This window comes from Monomorium pharaonis, chromosome 3, assembly GCF_013373865.1.
Source record: "Monomorium pharaonis isolate MP-MQ-018 chromosome 3, ASM1337386v2, whole genome shotgun sequence".
Taxonomy (NCBI): Eukaryota; Metazoa; Arthropoda; class Insecta; order Hymenoptera; family Formicidae; genus Monomorium; species Monomorium pharaonis.
In genome coordinates this window covers 15,384,370-15,402,057 of record NC_050469.1, presented here as the reverse complement: position 1 = coordinate 15,402,057, position 17,688 = coordinate 15,384,370, and the positions used below count along the sequence as shown (strand labels likewise).

Genomic DNA, 17,688 nt, shown 5'->3' with positions numbered 1-17,688 from the left:
TGAGTGTAAATTGTTTCCACATAACGTTCTTTAATGTTCGTTAAAGCGTTCGACAACTGATGCTATCATTATAGAGTATGTAGAATAATGATTGATATCATGTTTTTTTAATAGTTTCTGCACGTTTGCGTTATAAAATTTCTTTCCTTTGTCTGTTTGCAAATTTTTCGGACATCTTCCATCTTTCCGAATTATCTTTGCAATCGCAATGGCAACTTTGCTACCACTCTTGGCCTTGAGCGGCACAACCCAGGCATGCTTGCTCAGCACGTCGATAACGGTGAGTATGTAGTGATAACCTCGGTTAAATCGTGTGTAAGGACGCATCTCAACCACATCCGCCTGCCACAGGTCATCGTATCCGCGAACTATGACGCGTCTTCGAAGAAAATTTCTTCTCGCCGGAGCATGTAATTCCTCAACCAGCAATTGTTTCTCAGACATGTTTGGAGTATAATATACAAATAGCATATATATTCGATGTATCGACTTTTTTACTCTGCACGATGAGTCACCGCGTCGAGCTCTCTTTGAAACTCGTTTAGCATATGAGCCGTAATTTCTACTCTACTTTAAAATGTCTCAATCTTCCTCTCGATTTCATCCTATCGATCCTTTAAAATTTTCACGGTCTGCTGCACGTATCGTTTATTGGCTGCATCACTATCGTCTATAGGCAGCGCTACATGTCGAATCTTGCGCGACTTTGCATCAAAATCGGTGGCAGCCATGCAAAGAGCGTTATCGCGCACATAATTTCTGATTAATCCGCTCTATTGATAGTATGGTTCCGCACTACCTCTTCCGAGCGATGTTCCAAACTTGTTGATTGACATTTCGATGTTGACTAAATGATTTGTTTCACGCAGTTTTAATTTATAATAAGACCAGCCTCGCGAAGTTCCTCAATAATTGATAGAATCTCGTTGTCGTGAGCATTATGCCCTGCTTGGTGTGAGGCCTCGAGCAATCAAAAGCAATCCACAAGCTCGTTGGGATCATCCCAATAAACATAATCGACCTTGTTGTCATTTAATGTAATAGCGTTTGGTAGACCTTGTCCAACTTTTGTGTCGGTTAGTAAGGGTGCAATTATATTTTTATATTTAGACCCTTTGTTTCCCATTACTTGATTATGTGCAACATGTCCGCATCTGTATGCATTTGTCGCCAATAATATGTTTTATAATTCTGCAGGTCATTATTCGTGTACATGTTGGACATTTTCATGAAAATTAATTTGTACAGACCAGGCGTTCCCGCGTATATTTTACCATCTATGACTATGTTGTCATTCTTATGTATGTCGATGCGTTTATCGCCCAGCATCGTTCCAAAGTCGGTAAAATAAACTCCGTAAATAGTATCTATGATAACTGGTTTTTTACTGCTCAGAACAGCTTCCATATATTTTTGACCTAATGAACCGTAGTGCGTGTGCAACTTTTCACGTCCCTCTCGTTTCCAACTGTTGTCGAATAGACGTCACAAGTTCATTGACTGCGATTTCAAAAACGTCTTCGACAGAAGGCACATGACTATACGATAAATCGCTGTCATGTAATATTTGCGATGTTTTGTTCAAATTAATTGGTACAGTTTTTGATCGTCTCATTTTTTTAACAGGAGTAGAGGTCATTATAGAATTGTTAAACGAAGCCTTTGATCGCTTTCGTTTGGGTTTTGGTTCTGCGTATTCGTCTTTCTCCAAAAAGAACGTTTCATTCTTAATCGGATCTGATACATCACCAACGGTGTTTTCAACAATCTGTTTTAATGGTTCGACAATGGGCTTAAAGTGTCTCTCCAACGCCATCTCTTCTTGCACTTTACCCGCTTTCAAAGCGCGATATTTTTTGCGAATTGAATCACCCTTTTTCACAATTCTCTTTCACAATTTTCTCACGATCCATACTGTTATCTGTGTTATCCATGTTGAGAAATGCTTGGTCAACGTATCGAAAACAACTAACTGCTTTATGGTATTGCGAAGTCATTACATCCTTTTCGATATCGTCCATCAACGAGTGCACTATCCTTATCACTAAAAATCCATACTTTTGTTGCCAACAAGTGTGACATAAATTGCTAAAATCCTTGTAAGACATGTCGGTATTTACATGATTGTTGTACGCATGCTTTAGTTTAGTACCATCCTGTTTGAATAAAATTAGCAAATTCGCATTGTCGCGTATAAGATGTTTCGGTATCTTTATATACGTTTGACAGAGATAGAAGTCGACATCCACGTATCGCCCCATTGCAAAGTAGTCTCTTATCTTGCTTATCACACGCCACGTCATCAAAGATTCAATCGGTGTTAATAAATTTTCTAAGTATCGATATTTTGGTTGTTGTAATGATTTCGAATACACATACACATTCTTAAAACGTACTCCATGCGGACTTTTCAACAAGCTTATTAATACGTTTGTCTTACCGCAATTTGACGGACCACAAATTATACCGCGTATAGAACTCGGCAACATGTTTCTCCGTATCTCTCTTTCGGACATTATTCTGTCATCGAAATTTGTTACTTTAATTGCTGGTGAATGTTCAACGAACCGCACATTTTCCTCCTCTATGCTTTGATAAAAACTGACAAAAATTATATTAAGACCGATCTATTTATAGAGACGCGCCGAGCAAAATTGCTCAGTTTGTAAAATGCTTTTCATACTGTCACATCCCTCCGATATACTTGATTTGAGCGCCGAACAGTTAGAATTCGTGTTGAAACCTATTTTGCTACGCGTGTGTGGTAATTATATTAAACACGTGTGGGACAGGCTTCCGGAACATATAAAGGCTGATCCAGAGATTCGAAGCTATCGTCGTTGCTACAAACATTACAATCAATCGCCGCAGTAGACGCACATCGACGGCCCTGCACCGTTAATAAAGAATTGTAGCAAATGCTTGCGATAGGTCGCGGCTTGTTAAATCGTGCGATAAATGCGCTTCCTTTTGAACTGCATATACCAGGATATCAATTTTGCGGTCCGGGTACTAAGCTGAAAAAGCGATTGGCCAGAGGCGATCGTGGTATTAATCCGTTGGACGCGGCGTATCGCGAACATGACATTGCGTACTCCCAGAGCAACGAACTCACAGACAGACACGCAGCTGACAATATACTCGCTGCGGAAGCGCGAAAACGCATTACAGCAAACGATTCGACTTTCGGAGAAAGAGCTGCTGCAGCAGCCGTTTGGGCAGCTATGAAAACTAAGACAAAAATCAGTATGGATTTGAAAAAGAAAAAAAGAGATAAAAAGAAGAGAGCGAGTAAACGAATACTTTCGATAGCGAAACGTGGTGGTGTTTTGCCCATTCTACTGTTGTTGGGAGTTCTCGGGTCGTTGGTCGGCGGAGCGGCGGGAGTTGCGAAAGTTGTGAATGATAACAAGGCAGCGCAGCGTCAGCTGGAAGAATTGAAACGTCATAATCGCGTCATGGAAGGTCATGGAGTTTATCTCGCTCCATACAAGCGTGGACAAGGAGTTTCGACAAAAAAAAAACGTCAAAAAGCGTTAAAAATGCCAAAAAATGCAACTACTAACATATAATTATTACAGCTAGCAAAACGTATGCGCATTCCATACTTTAGAATTTTTATGCGTACAGCATTACCGATGACAGGAGCATTGAAACGAAAGCGGTATTGTAAATTCAGATAATGCTGAAGGTACACACTGGGTGGCGTACGCAAAGAGAGGAAATCGCACTATATACTTTGATAGATTCGGCAATCTTAGACCGCCGAAAAAACTGGTGCAATATTTAGATGTAAAGCGGATCGAGTACAATAACACGCCTTATTAACGTTACTGCTGATCAAAGCAACTGCGGTCAACTGTGTTTGCGCTTTCTCCAAACAGTTAATAATCAATTTAAAGGCTAACATTGTACAATTTAACTCAGTATTCGTTTCAACATGTCACTGACGTTTACGCTAACAAGAGTAGCATCCTCGCGGTAAGCTATTTTCCAGCCGTAGATTTGAGCGATGGCGATTACGAGCTCGGTCTCACAGATTTTGAAACATACTATACTATGCGTGTGTTAGTAAGTTAGCCTGCGTAAGTTAGCCCCCACACATTAAAATTCGGTAGTTCTGATATGAGTTCCCGTTTTCTTTTAAAGAGATAAAGAGTTCTTTGTAGTTTAGAAAAAAAGTTCTGTTGATTAACGGTCGGAAATTGAATTTTAAAAATGGGGGGCTAATTTCTTATCGAAATTTCAGATCGAATAGTTCTGAATGGCTCAATAGTTTCATTTCGTGATTGTCTAAAGTTCCTGAAGCATAAAAAAAATTTTCGATTAATTAAAAAGAATTATAAATTATTAAAAATTCGATTTTAAGATACGATAGTTCTGAGATGCTTCTATTATTATTTTACTTATTTCAAAGAGTTCTCGATAAAAAAAATTTAGATAAAAAAATTAAAGAATTATGGATTATAAACAAAATTTCAAAATTAATTAAAAATGACATGTATCTCCTTATCCTGTCATTCAATCGCTCTGGTTTGTAAGACTTTTCACCAGAACTTGTCGAGAACTACCCAAAAATGTAATGTGAACTATTCGGAACTGCAAAAAATTTATTGACCACGGTACTTGAAAAATTTTACGATTACCGTTCTAATATGTGACAGTACCTTGCAAACCGTTGGTCGAATCGTTTTGACTTATAAGACTTTTTGCGAGAACTCGTCGAGAACTACTCAGAAATATAATCAGAACTATTCGGAACTCCGAAAAACTGTTTGACCATGGAACTTTGAAAATTTTCAATCACAGATCAAATACATGATATCTTGCAAACCATTGGTCGAATCGTTTTGACTTATAAGACTTTTTGCGAGAACTCGTCGAAAACTATCCAGAAATATAATCAGAATTATTCGGAACCTAAAAAAATTTTTTATCATGAGATTTACAAGATGTTCGATACCAATTCAACATTTTTGCAAACTTTGTGTGATCTCTTTGAATAATATGACTCTATCAAAACTACATTCCTACCAGAATTTTAATCGTAATTGTTTAAAATTTCAAGAAACTTTTAGTTGCGTCAAGTAAATTTTCAGATTCAGGAATTAAGGAATAGAGGAATATGAATAACATGCAGAAGTAACATTTTGTGAAACATACATAAAAAATAAATGTGTGAAAGAAATTTATTGCCGTAATAATATGTAAAAAAGTATATTAATAGAGGAATATGAATAACATGCAGAAGTAACATTTTGTGAAACATACATAAAAAATAAATGTGTGGAAGGAATTTATTGCCGTAATAATATATAAAAAAGTATTTTATATAAAAAAAATGTAAGATATGTAGTAAACATAATATTTGACAAATGTCGTAGCGTGTGACGTATCATGTTTTTATGCGTTGACGAAATTTTTTATGAATTTCTTACATACATAATTGTATGTGGTGTCACTATTTTTTCAGGCAATACGAAGTTTCTTGTTTTTGTAAGATCGTCGTATTCGTACCAGTGTATGCCAGTGTAAGTAATAGCAACATAATGACCATCTCTATAGGATTTGGTTAACTTGGAATTATACAATATATAATTAATTATGCCGCATAATATATAATTCCTGTCATCAATCATTATGGATTTTGTTATGCTATCTAAGGTAGACGTTTCGCGATGATCAGTTTTAAAACGTGGATCTGTTATTAAGGATGTATTGCGACGTTGCTTTCCCCCGGGAACCGCCAGGTCCGAGGGGGCTACGCCCAATTAAACGGTAGATTACTTTATAGACGGTAATGACCCAGTGAACACATTTTATAGCGGCAATATAACATGGAAGTTACATGTAATTTAACATTGTTATTCTTGTGATATGTAGGTGCTATATGACATGGAAATAACCTGTTACGTAATATTTGTTATACGCAAGTGATCTAGCTGTTATACATCGTTTTGGCGTTACAGTTATTCAACAAAAATTGTATAATCGTAACATAACACGTTCGTATCAATGTTATTACGGAACGATGCGTCATAGTTGACTCAGAAATCAGACATTATAACATCCTGAATGACAGATCTATTTAATAATAAAAAAAATTATTATAAAGATAATGTTTTCAAAAATAACTGTTTGTCTACAATTACTGCAAACAAAAAATGCACAAAATCTAAATTTATCATGTGCTGAACAAAAACAGAATAATAAATGTATACTATTCAATTTTTCTTAGAATTATGATCTATATAGTTAACCATCTAATTAATCATTTGAACGCTTCAAAGATTAGTGCTAAATAGATAGCAATTTCCATCAAATTATTAAGGTTATGGAAAAAGATAAATTTAACAATGAAATTAATAAGTAAATAAATTAATGCTATTTATTTTTAATATGTTTTGAAAAATTTAATTGCTTTTATAAAAAATAATATAGTCGCGTCAGTTTACATATAGGTACATGTAGACAATAACAAGTACCCATATCGATGAGTCAAATTGGCGTAGCAGGTAGAGTACAAGGTTCGTAATCCTAAGGTTCAAACCTAGCAGCGGCAAGTAAGAATAAAATAAAAAATAACATAATTTAAATTTAATTAATTAATAAAAATTTATCCTAAATGTAGTATGTGCTGTTGATAAAAATAATTTCAAAAAAATGAAATTTTTATTTTATTTTATTTTTCTTTGTAACTGTTGTGTAACGGTTAGATAACATGTAATTATAACATGTTATATTGCTGAGTCGGAAATTCTAACTTACATGTAAGTTACGTGTAATTTCAGAGTAACGTAACCTGTTATATTCGGTTACATTGCTGTTACACTGCTGCTATATTACTGTGTTCACTGGGGAGTAACGCTTTCTCAGTTAGAATCGGTAATTTATGAGAACGGTATCTTTAATTGCTCGAGAATGCTCTCGATACTGTATCGGTAACTTGTATACGGTATCCCCCAATATCGATCGAGATTGCTCTCGATACGATAACGGTAACTTGCATACGGTATCCTCCAATATATCGATCAAGATTGCTCTCGATACGATAACAGTAACTTGTATACGGTATCTCCCAAATATCGGGCGAGATTGCTCTCGACACGATAGCGGTAACTTGCAGAAACGGTAACTTCCCAATACTCTAAATTTTTGAGCGCCAGGCGCGACTTTTCGCGCCACACAATAATTAGCGATAATGTGGTAACCAACTAGAAAGCGTTACAAGTGCCGGTACTAGCTCTTTTACTCTAGACGGTAGAGTGGCGTGATTCTTATTGAAACGGAAAGTGTGGAGATGTCGGATCGAGGCAGGTCGTAGAAAGATTTGGTACTCAACTTGTTAAACAATTAAAGAGTTATAGTGTATTTCTGTAGTGATAGTGAACACGGTAACAATGAAACAATGAGCTTTACTCAAAGTGTCTACACACAATTAATCCACGGATATAACTTTGATAGAGACAAAACGAATTAGAGATACAAAAATGCGGAAACTATAAAATTGATAATACGAGGCGGGAGGCCGACGAGGCTCTCCGCTCGAACCGAGACAAAATTAATACGTGCGAAAACAATTCGCGGTAACAATGGATTCTAATATAACTATGACTGTCGGCACCGGCGTAGTCCGAGAGGGACGCACTCACGTTATCAAATATTCGGGGCCGGTCGGTCCAAGCTCTCGTGCAACCACAAAACTCTACTCTTAGCTTCGAGTTACTTTACACCAAAACAATAGCACTAACGGTATTGGATTTCGGATGACCGATATCACTCTTAGAAACGGTATCCGGTATCCGGTCCCGCACGAGGGTTGACCGTCTTATTCGAACTTTACGTATCGATGGCTGCCGAGTGATGGCCTTACAAAATGAACAGAGTCCTGATCCCTGAAGTTGGTAGCTGTCTCTAGGCGGTAACTTGGGGGCTCGTCCTAGCCGAAACGCACGCTGACACGGCTTGCCGAACAGTGAGGAGCCCCGGTCCCGCGCCGGCCGGCTCGAGCCGCCGCGCATGCGCGTGCTTCGATTTTCGGTCGATCCGCACGCCTCGATCCCATGCTGCGCCGCATCGCCCCTCGCAATGCCTCGTGGTCCGCGCGTGACGACTTCTGCCGACGAGAGCGCTCTGGCTCTGCCGTTTTCGGCTGGTCCGGCTGGCCATGCCGTGACCGAACCAATCTGGGTGGCGGGCGGTTGACATTTTGGCGGTCGCTCCCCCGGTCTGCAGCCCGGTGGCGTGCTCTCGACGTGATTCCTCCCAAGAATCTTTTATGTCGCCATGCGGTATCCTTGCTGCCCCGGTATCCTTGCGGCAACGGTATCCTTGCGGCTCAGGGCGGTAACAAGCAGCGGGGCCCGACGCACGGCTCGGTGGGGAAACTTTTGGCGGGGCACCTCGCCCACTGTCGATTGCTCGCGATACTATTCCCCCGACGGCTGCTCTTCCTCTGTTCCTTGTACAATAAAAATTGAGCCCTCACTCGGCGCCTTAAATCCTAAATATCCGAATACAATACCACGAAAACTAGAAGAAGAAAATAAATAAAACAGAGTCGCGTCCCCCTCGGCTCGGCGAGGAGGAGCCCCAAACCGACCCCCTCGGTCGGACTTACGCCCTTGTGACGAGCGCGGCCGGACGCGCCACGTCACAGTATCTAGAATTATATGTAAATCACATTCGTATTTTTGTGTTAATGGAAAATTGCAATTGGGACAGAGCTTATGTATTTCCTGAAATACTGTATCATTAATTGTTTCTTGTATTTTTCCAAGTCCTGCAATTATTAGCATATTAATATTGATATATAATGTTGCAAAATTTTGATTTTTGTAATAATTACATTGTTGACAGGAATTAGTACGTATAATACTTGGCAATGTGTTTGTGAAAATTATATCTATTAAATGAGTCACGTTGCAGTTAGCGTTTATAATTTCTATATATCTAGTCGCAGAATAGTCACATATATTTGTACTTTTTAAAATTGATGCACGTGCGATATAGTCGGCATTGATAATTTTTCCACGATTAAGAATATTTATGCATAATTGTATAAATGGATGTTCTACAATTAATAATTCATCTTTATACGTAGATTCTTTATCACATGCATGTATAATTAATTGTACTAGTACATCAAACGCACAAGTTTGTTTAACTGATATGTATTTATTATTTACACGTACGCTCTTACATACACTTCCATTTTTTATGAGAGGTACGAATATTGTTCTGTGTGATTAAACAATATTCCACTCTGGACAAGTATCTAAATATGTCGGCTTCCGCCGCTTTTTAGATTCATCATTCAAACCACGCCAATTTTCATATTGGTTAAGTGAGTCATCTACATTTTCTATTTGATTTGTATTATGCGTATTGTCGACAAGTTCTAATTTTGAATTACAATCTCTTTTAGAAAGTGAGTCATCTACATTTTCTATTTGATCTTTATTAAGCGTATTGTCAACAAGTTCTAATTTTGAATTACTATCTCTTTCAGAAAGCGAGTCTATTTCAATTATTTCCTGTTTATTTAAATTGTTGCTTTTATGAATCAAATCTGTATCTTCCAAAGTATCTATAATTTGTTTTTTTTGTTTTTTCTTTGATATTGTAGTACATTTCGCCATTGCTTCCTTTATGCGACCATCTAAGTAATCGAGATGACTAAATATAAATTTATCTGCTCTCAATGCAAATCACCTTTAAAAACACGATTTTTTATATTAGAAAATTCGGTTTCTACACTGGATGAAGTAGCAGTTACAGTACCAGTTTTAAAATATGGTAACATTACGAAAGTTAAAATTGGAGTATAATGTAACATCTTTCGGATTTTTTCAGCAACATCAACATTAAAGCAGGCATTGAACATATCTCCCTGAGTACACATTTTTGCCTTTGAAATAGCTCTATCATAAATAGCTTGACTCCATTCAATCCACCCTGTATTACATTCTACGTTAAGATCAATTTCATCTAATGTTGAGCACTGTTCATCTGGTTCAGGAAATTCGACAATACCTTTAATAACGTCGTTTACAAAATTAAAACTAACTTGAGATTGTAATTCTTCTTTGAATGACAAACCTAAAGTTTGACTTAAAGCTACTGTTAAAATATTTTCAATAAAATATTTTAATTGTTCTAAATTTTGCATTTTATAAGCATGGCAAATAGAACGAATAAAAAATTGTACTTTGACTAAAAAATGGCGTGTTAGGCAATCCCATCGACAAACTATGGCTACTATATGACTGATATCAAGTCTAATATATGTAGACGGAAGATTAGTAGATTTTTTTTTTAATACATCATAACACGTTTGCATATACTCACGCAAATTGCTCTTATTAGCAAATACTTTTGACACAGATATTAAAATAGCCTGACTAAAGTCACAAACTACCATTCGTGGCAATGGTATATTATGGCTTAAAATTTTTAAAAGCCAACTTGTAATTGCAACTGTATCCTGTTCCGCCGAAAGCATTTGAAACACTGGCATACTTCCATATGATGTTGCAATCATGCATTGATACAAAAAAATGTGATTTGATTTATTATGTAGATATTTAATTCGTTTACATACAGAACCCGTAGCATCAATGGCTATAAAGGAACAGTTGTCATTACAATTAATTTTATACGAAAGTTTTTGTTCTTCTGTCCAATAGTAACAGAAAAATGGATATAGACTAATTTTATGAATAAGTCCTACATGTGTTGTATGCATTGCATTCACCAAATTTTCCAGAACTTTGGATCCAGTGAGTCCGAGTCGTTTATTTTGAATCTCATTCACAGCTTTCCTCAAAACGTTTGTGGTTGGAAGTATTGGTGGATACATATCACCGAAATTAATAAGCTTTTTACTTTGGTTCCGAACATAAGAAATTGCGTCTATTTTATTATCAATTATAGTATTAGGTACTTGAACACGTTTACGTCCTCTAAGTTGTCTACGTTTACTATAAATATATTCAAAATTGGCATTTGTAATAGCACACTTAAAAATAACGTCTCTATTTTTAATAACTTTCTGAGCTAATGTACAGTATAATTTTGCGTTACATTCAGGGCATTTTGCTTTGATCCGAATATATGTTGCTGTTGTTTTTTTGACATTTTTAAATGTCCAAAAATATGGTATTCGATTTTGTATCCAAATTTTTTCTGCAAAAAAATCTGTCCATCCCGGTTGTAATATAAGATCTCGCCCACCTTCATACGTAGTTTTTGAAGGTTTAATACGTTTCCATTCTTCAAATGTTAATAATACGTCAAATTTGTCCTTAGGTATCGATAAATTTGGATCAAAACTGCAGTCTGCATTTATTTCTACTGATGGATCTTTAATTCCAAATGCTTTTAATACCTCATAGTATAAACCTCTTTTCTCTAATAATAGTATATGCATGCTTGCTAGAAAGAGTTTCATCCATAGCAATTGAGATGCGTTTAAAAACTTCATTAGAAGGTGGCAAACATTGACCCATTTCATCTACTGTTCTATATTCTTCACTTATAAGTAAAGCACGTAATTTTTCTATGTCATACATTTTCCTTCGTAAGAAATATTTTATTGAAATGACACAATCTCTATCTCAATAAAATACAACATAATTAATTATTAGTAATAATGATAAAATCAAAATAAGAATAATAAAAAATAATTAAATACAATAGAACTTATAAACAATTAATTCTATAAAGATACATCGACAAGGAATTAGGAAAAATTAAATAAAATATATATATCGAATAGTTTTACTATTACTACTGGAAGAGCAAAACTCATATAAAATTAATTATAATGATAATCATTCTTTCAATCAGCAAAGCTACATTGCAAATAAATTAAATATCTGTAGTAAATCAAATCACATTTTTTTCAGTGCATTATTGTATCAGTACACAATTATAATATCATACAGAAGTATGCTAGTATTCCAAATGCTTTCGATGAAACAGGACACACTCACAACTATAAGTTTAAAAATTTTTAAGCTATAAACACATACCATTATCACAAATAATAATATATGACTTTAGACAAACTATTTTAATATCTGCGTCTATAGTGTTTGCTAATATCAGCAATTTGCATGAATAAAACGTGTTATGAAAAAAATTGATAGTCGAATTAAAAGGACACTTACACATGCTGTAAGAAAATCCAAGTTTGAATTTTAAAAGTTATTTTTCGCAATAATTTTTTTTACAATTTTTAGAGAAAACGCGGAAAGAGGGATCTTATAGATGCTCGTTAGCATCAAAACTAAAAATAAAATTGCTCGTCAATGTAAGAACAGTGTTTTAAAATCTACGAATATGCGGCGTGCAAATTGCATGAACTGAATATTATCATTTCTACTTAGACAATAAATTATTATACAAAAAGCGAACATCCAATGATGGCAATGGTATTATTTGATATATATTTTTCATTTAATCGTATTTAAAGTGTACTACAATATACAATCGGATGTATAATAACTGTTTCTGATTTATTTTCTTAAGTTACATTCTTAATACTTTCTTAAGTTACATTCACTCTTTGTGCTTACCAGTTTGCTGCAATTTAACTCCGATTTTCACAAAACGTTACGTAGAGCTTCACACGTCGTGCACTAGACAAAAACAATGTTACTAGTTTCTGCTATTTAATTCCGCTTTTCACAAAATGTGCACTAAAACGATATTATACCAGTGTGCTGCAATTCAACTCCACTTTTCACAAATGTTAGGTACAGAGCTTCACACGTCGTGCACTACACGACAGAACTGATGGGTTAAAAAATTTGCAGCAGCTTTTATAAGGGTCTTCTTAAAATCTTATTGGCTGCTTAGGATCAGACGAACCGCAGATTATTATCAAGATTGCGGCATATAGCTCAATAACACCGCGAGTCTTTGACGGAACGCGATTAATCGCAGCGCTATCATTAAAAAGGACCACGACTTTTCGCGGTGTCTCCGCGGTGTCTCTGCCCTACACAATTAAAGTTAGCCGACACCTCAAAGCGAGACACCGCAAAGACATTGCGGAGACAACGCGGAGACACCGCGGAAAATCGTGGTTTTTTTTAATGATAGCGCTGCGATTGATCGCGTTCCGTCAAAAACTCGTGGTGTTATTGAGCTATATGCCGCAATCTTGATAATAATCTGCGGTTTGTCTGATCCTTAGCAGCCAATAAGAATATTATACGTATTAATTTCTGTCAACAATGCAATTATTACAAAAATCAAAATTTTGCAACATTATATATCAATATTAATATGCGAATAACTGCAGGACTTGAAAAAATACAAGAAGCAATTAATGATACAATATTTCAGTCATATTATTCAAAGGAAAGGCATATTATTTAAAGAAATCACAAATAGTTTGCAAAAATGTTGAATCGGTATTGAACATCTTATAAATCTCATAGTCGAAAAATTTTTTGGAGTTCTAAATAGTTCTAATTATATTTCTGGGTAGTTCTCGACGAGTTCTCGCAAAAAGTCTTATAAGTCAAAACGATTCGACCAATGGTTTACAAGATATCATGTATTTGATCTGTGATTGAAAATTTTCAAAGTTCCATGGTCGAACAGTTTTTCGGAGTTCCGAATAGTTCTGATTATATTTCTGGGTAGTTCTCGACGAGTTCTCGCAAAAAGTCTTATAAGTCAAAACGATTCGACCAACGGTTTGCAAGGTACTGTCACATATTAGAACGGTAATCGTAAAATTTTTCAAGTACCGTGGTCAAAAAATTTTTTGCAGTTCCGAATAGTTCTGATTACATTTTTGGGTAGTTCTCGACAAGTTCTGGTGAAAAGTCTTACAAACCAGAGCGATTGGATGACAGGATAAGGAGATACATGTCATTTTTAATTAATTTTGAAATTTTGTTTATAGTTCATAATTCTTTAATTTTTTTATCTGAATTTTTTTTATTCGTCGAGAACTCTTCGAAATAAGTAAAATAACAATAGAAGCATTTCAAAACTATCGTATCTTAAAATCAAATTTTTAATAGCTTGTAATTTTTTTTAATTAATCGAAAATTTTTTTTATGCTTCAGCAACTCTAGACAATCACGAAATGAAACTATTGAGCCATTTAGAACTATTTGATCTGAAATTTCGATAAGAAGTTAGTCCCCTATTTTTTAAATTTAATTTCCGACCGTTAATCAACAGAACTCTTTTTCTAAACTACAGAGAACTCTTTATCTCTTTAAAATGAAAACTCATATCAGAACTACCGAATTTTAATGTGTGGGGGCTAACTTAACACACGCCTATAGCATACCTAATGTAAATTTGTCGAATAACAAATTTTAATATGACAAAGACGACAAGGAAATTATGATTCCCGAAGGATCGTATGAATTGCGTGATATAGATAGACTAGCGTTTTCGCGCGCGTCTCGCGCGGGCTCAAAAGCTCTCTTTTCACGCGCACACATATATAAGTACCGGATTTGTATGCCCGCGGACTCTAAATACTCGCACGTAAATACAGGTTGTTTCTGTAATGTTGGCAGTAACATTGTTTAAAGATTCTTCTTTGAATCAACCTTTTCAAAATACCGTTTCATATTGTCGAAATGTTTCTCTTTTTTTTAACATCAATTACTCTCTTCTATTATAATTAAATCCTCTAAACCTTCTTCTAAATTTTAAATTTATTTATTATAATAAAATTTTTAATCTTTTTCAAAATAACATGCAATGAATCTATCAACTTATATTTTAACTGATTTATTCATTTATTTATGTATTTATTACTCATTTTATTTTTCTAATCATTGTCACAGATTTCGATTGTTTAGACTCTCTCTGATGATTTAAGAATGCATCGGACATACAATCTTAGACAAAAGTACATGAAATTTGAAATACTTAAATATTTACGCCTAACGCATAGTAAATCTAGATGTAAGAAACTTGAACGATAGTTGGAGTCTTTTTTTTACTCTTACAAAGGTATTTTTCACATATTTGCGATTTTTTTCACTTATGAGTTTAAACTTTTGACAGTGAAAATGCACAAGTATCTTAAGTTATATTTTATTTCTTTAAAATGGTGTAGTAAAGACAATTAAAACTTGGCAGATATTTTCATCTATTCATATATTAAATGTACCAAAAAGTTCCAAACACTAGTACTATTTCTTCTATATTTTTTTAGCTGTTTTATCCGTCAAAATCATCTTTTTCCATAAGATGGAAAAGGATATCATGTAAAATTAGTGAAAATTAACATAATTATAACTCAGCAATCGTTTAGTGGATACGTTTTCAATTTTTTTGTACTACATTAAGGAAACTAAAAGAACAATTTCACAAATTTTTAGCAACTTTGTACCATTTTGAACAATCCAATACATCCTTAACCCTCTGCCTACACATGGGGTTACGGTAACCCCAGTCGATTTTGAAATGCCCGCTTCTTTAAAGTATTTAGCAAGGGGACGCTGGGACTGGGGTGGGGGGGGGAGTTTAAACTGTGCTCTACTTATTTCTCTTTGGGCGTTGTCAATGTTTTGAAAACAACAGAAGTAGGAGCATTGAAAGTGTGTGTTGAGGTTACAGTTACTCAGTGTGTAGGGAACGTAACAAAAAATTTCAAAAGTTCCAAATTTGAAGGGTAAGTAAAAGTCATTTTTTTGTTCATTACGTAACATTTACGCATACAGTACTTATATATATTACCAATGTCGCAATCACTTTGCGAAAATATATTGCAATTGTAGCATTACAAATTAAAAATTTTTTCTATAACAAATAAAATCTTTTGTAATAAATATTTTTTGTATTGTGACGTGACAGCCGCAGGCTGCTGTCCGTCACAAGGCCTTGAGGGCCCTTACGCAATAACATCCCGCGGGCCCTGCGTCCTCCCGCTCGGGAGCGGACGCAAAAGCGTATTCTCTTGTACTTTGTGTGTGTGACGTCCCACGTGCTGTCCATCTAATTACTTGTTAAGATTTTTGCGAGCGTTATACCGCGGGTGCGGCGGAGATCGGTGGCTATGAAGATCTCGTTGTAGTTGTCGGACGTCTCGTCTCAACGGAAAATCTTCCCGGAGATTGCAGAGGAACGGGCAACGAGGGAGTCAAAGAAGACCCCTTTTTTAAAGCGGGGGTCCGCAGGTAATGCCGCCCTTATCTTGCCTACCGTTTGTGCCATGTAAGAATTCCGATACTGCCGCTGAATCACGCTTTCCCAGGACCCAGCGCGCGATGCCGACATCCCGACGGGGCGATTGCAGACCCGATACCGCGGGGAGTCCGGCGAAAGAATCACGACAACTCAAGATACGCCGACGCCCCGTCGAGGAGGAAATGACGCCCCGATGGCGGAGGATACGCCGGGCGAGGAGAAAAGAGTCGGACGCGCGAGGAAGCGCCAGGATTCCCGTGCCCGGGGCCCATAATCATCGACCGCCGTGCGTGGATCGATCAGCCGGCGACAGCGTGGGCACCGCGCTCTGCGCGAAAATCGATTTTCGCGAAATCAACCAATAAGGGCCGGGAACGCCGGAGGCAAGGTGGGGCGCGCCGCCGAGCGGCCCCCGCGAGATCCAGGATCCCTCACTCGTGCTGCGGACGTAGAAGTAAAAACTGTGCGTGCGTTTTGAGTTCCCGAGCCGAACTGTGAGGAAGGACGCAGGGACGGAAGTCATCCCGACCCGGGGGAGGCCAGCAGGAGAGAGGCGAAGTGGTGAGACGAGCGTCACACAAACTGTAAAGCCACCGATTTCGCGGGTTGGGCGAGCCGCGAGGAGATCGCGTACTTATCGCAATATCTTTCGGCGTATTTATTGGGATAACGAGCTCGCGGATTCAGCGGAGCACCGTCGTCTCGCCCGATCGCGCCCGTGCGCGTGATTTCGCTACGTGCTGTGCATCTCATAATAGTATCGCGTTGCGTGTGCGTCCCGATCCGCAGCCGAGTCAATTGTCGTATAGTCCAGTCGTCGTGTCGCGGGTTACTCCCGCGCGGTATCTTGTCGCGTCGTGGAAAAATTTAGTTGTTACTGTTGTATAATTTGGTCGATTGCACGGTTACTGCGAGCCCTTCGGTGAATGTACTCTGATAATTATCGACGCAATCGTCTTATACCGCCGGACTGGCGAATAACTAATAATCATTGCGCTTATCTTTCGCGAGAATCGTTAGAGCACGGGAGAACACGAGTCCGTCGCGTGTCGCGCGGGTTCGGAGTTGCGATCCGTCCCGTTCGCCCTTGGCGAGGTCATCCGGGCGGGAGTCGGCGTCCTCCAACGACGCCGGGTCAAGCGGGAGACAAGTCGGAGAGTTCCCGCGTACGCATCACAATCCGCTCGTTCAATATACCGTTCTCGCCCAATTTGATACCCAGCATACGCCAGCTGGTAACGCGCGCGAGCCACCACCGCTCCGCAGAGTCATCCACTACTGTAATTCTTACGGTCAAATACAATTGTTACTTTTTCTGTTACATTGGTGTCGTGTAAGTAATTCTCTCGCCTTCCCGATTCCATCCGCCCGCACCGAACCTCCCCCTCTGCCATTTGAGGGCTGAGCCGCTGGATCTCGGAGCCGCTAACGCCCCGGTCACCTAGCGTGCGCCCGTCTTTCCCGAGAGTCAAGTATCGTAACATTTGTTTGCGGGTTGGTGCACACAGAGTG

General features: G+C 37.4%; 1 protein-coding gene across 1 annotated transcript in view; it reads right to left on the bottom strand.

The window, feature by feature from the left end:
- Window positions 1-17,688, bottom strand: part of LOC105830993 — a 151,806-nt gene that overhangs the window by 48,258 nt on the left and 85,860 nt on the right. The window lies entirely within an intron of this gene.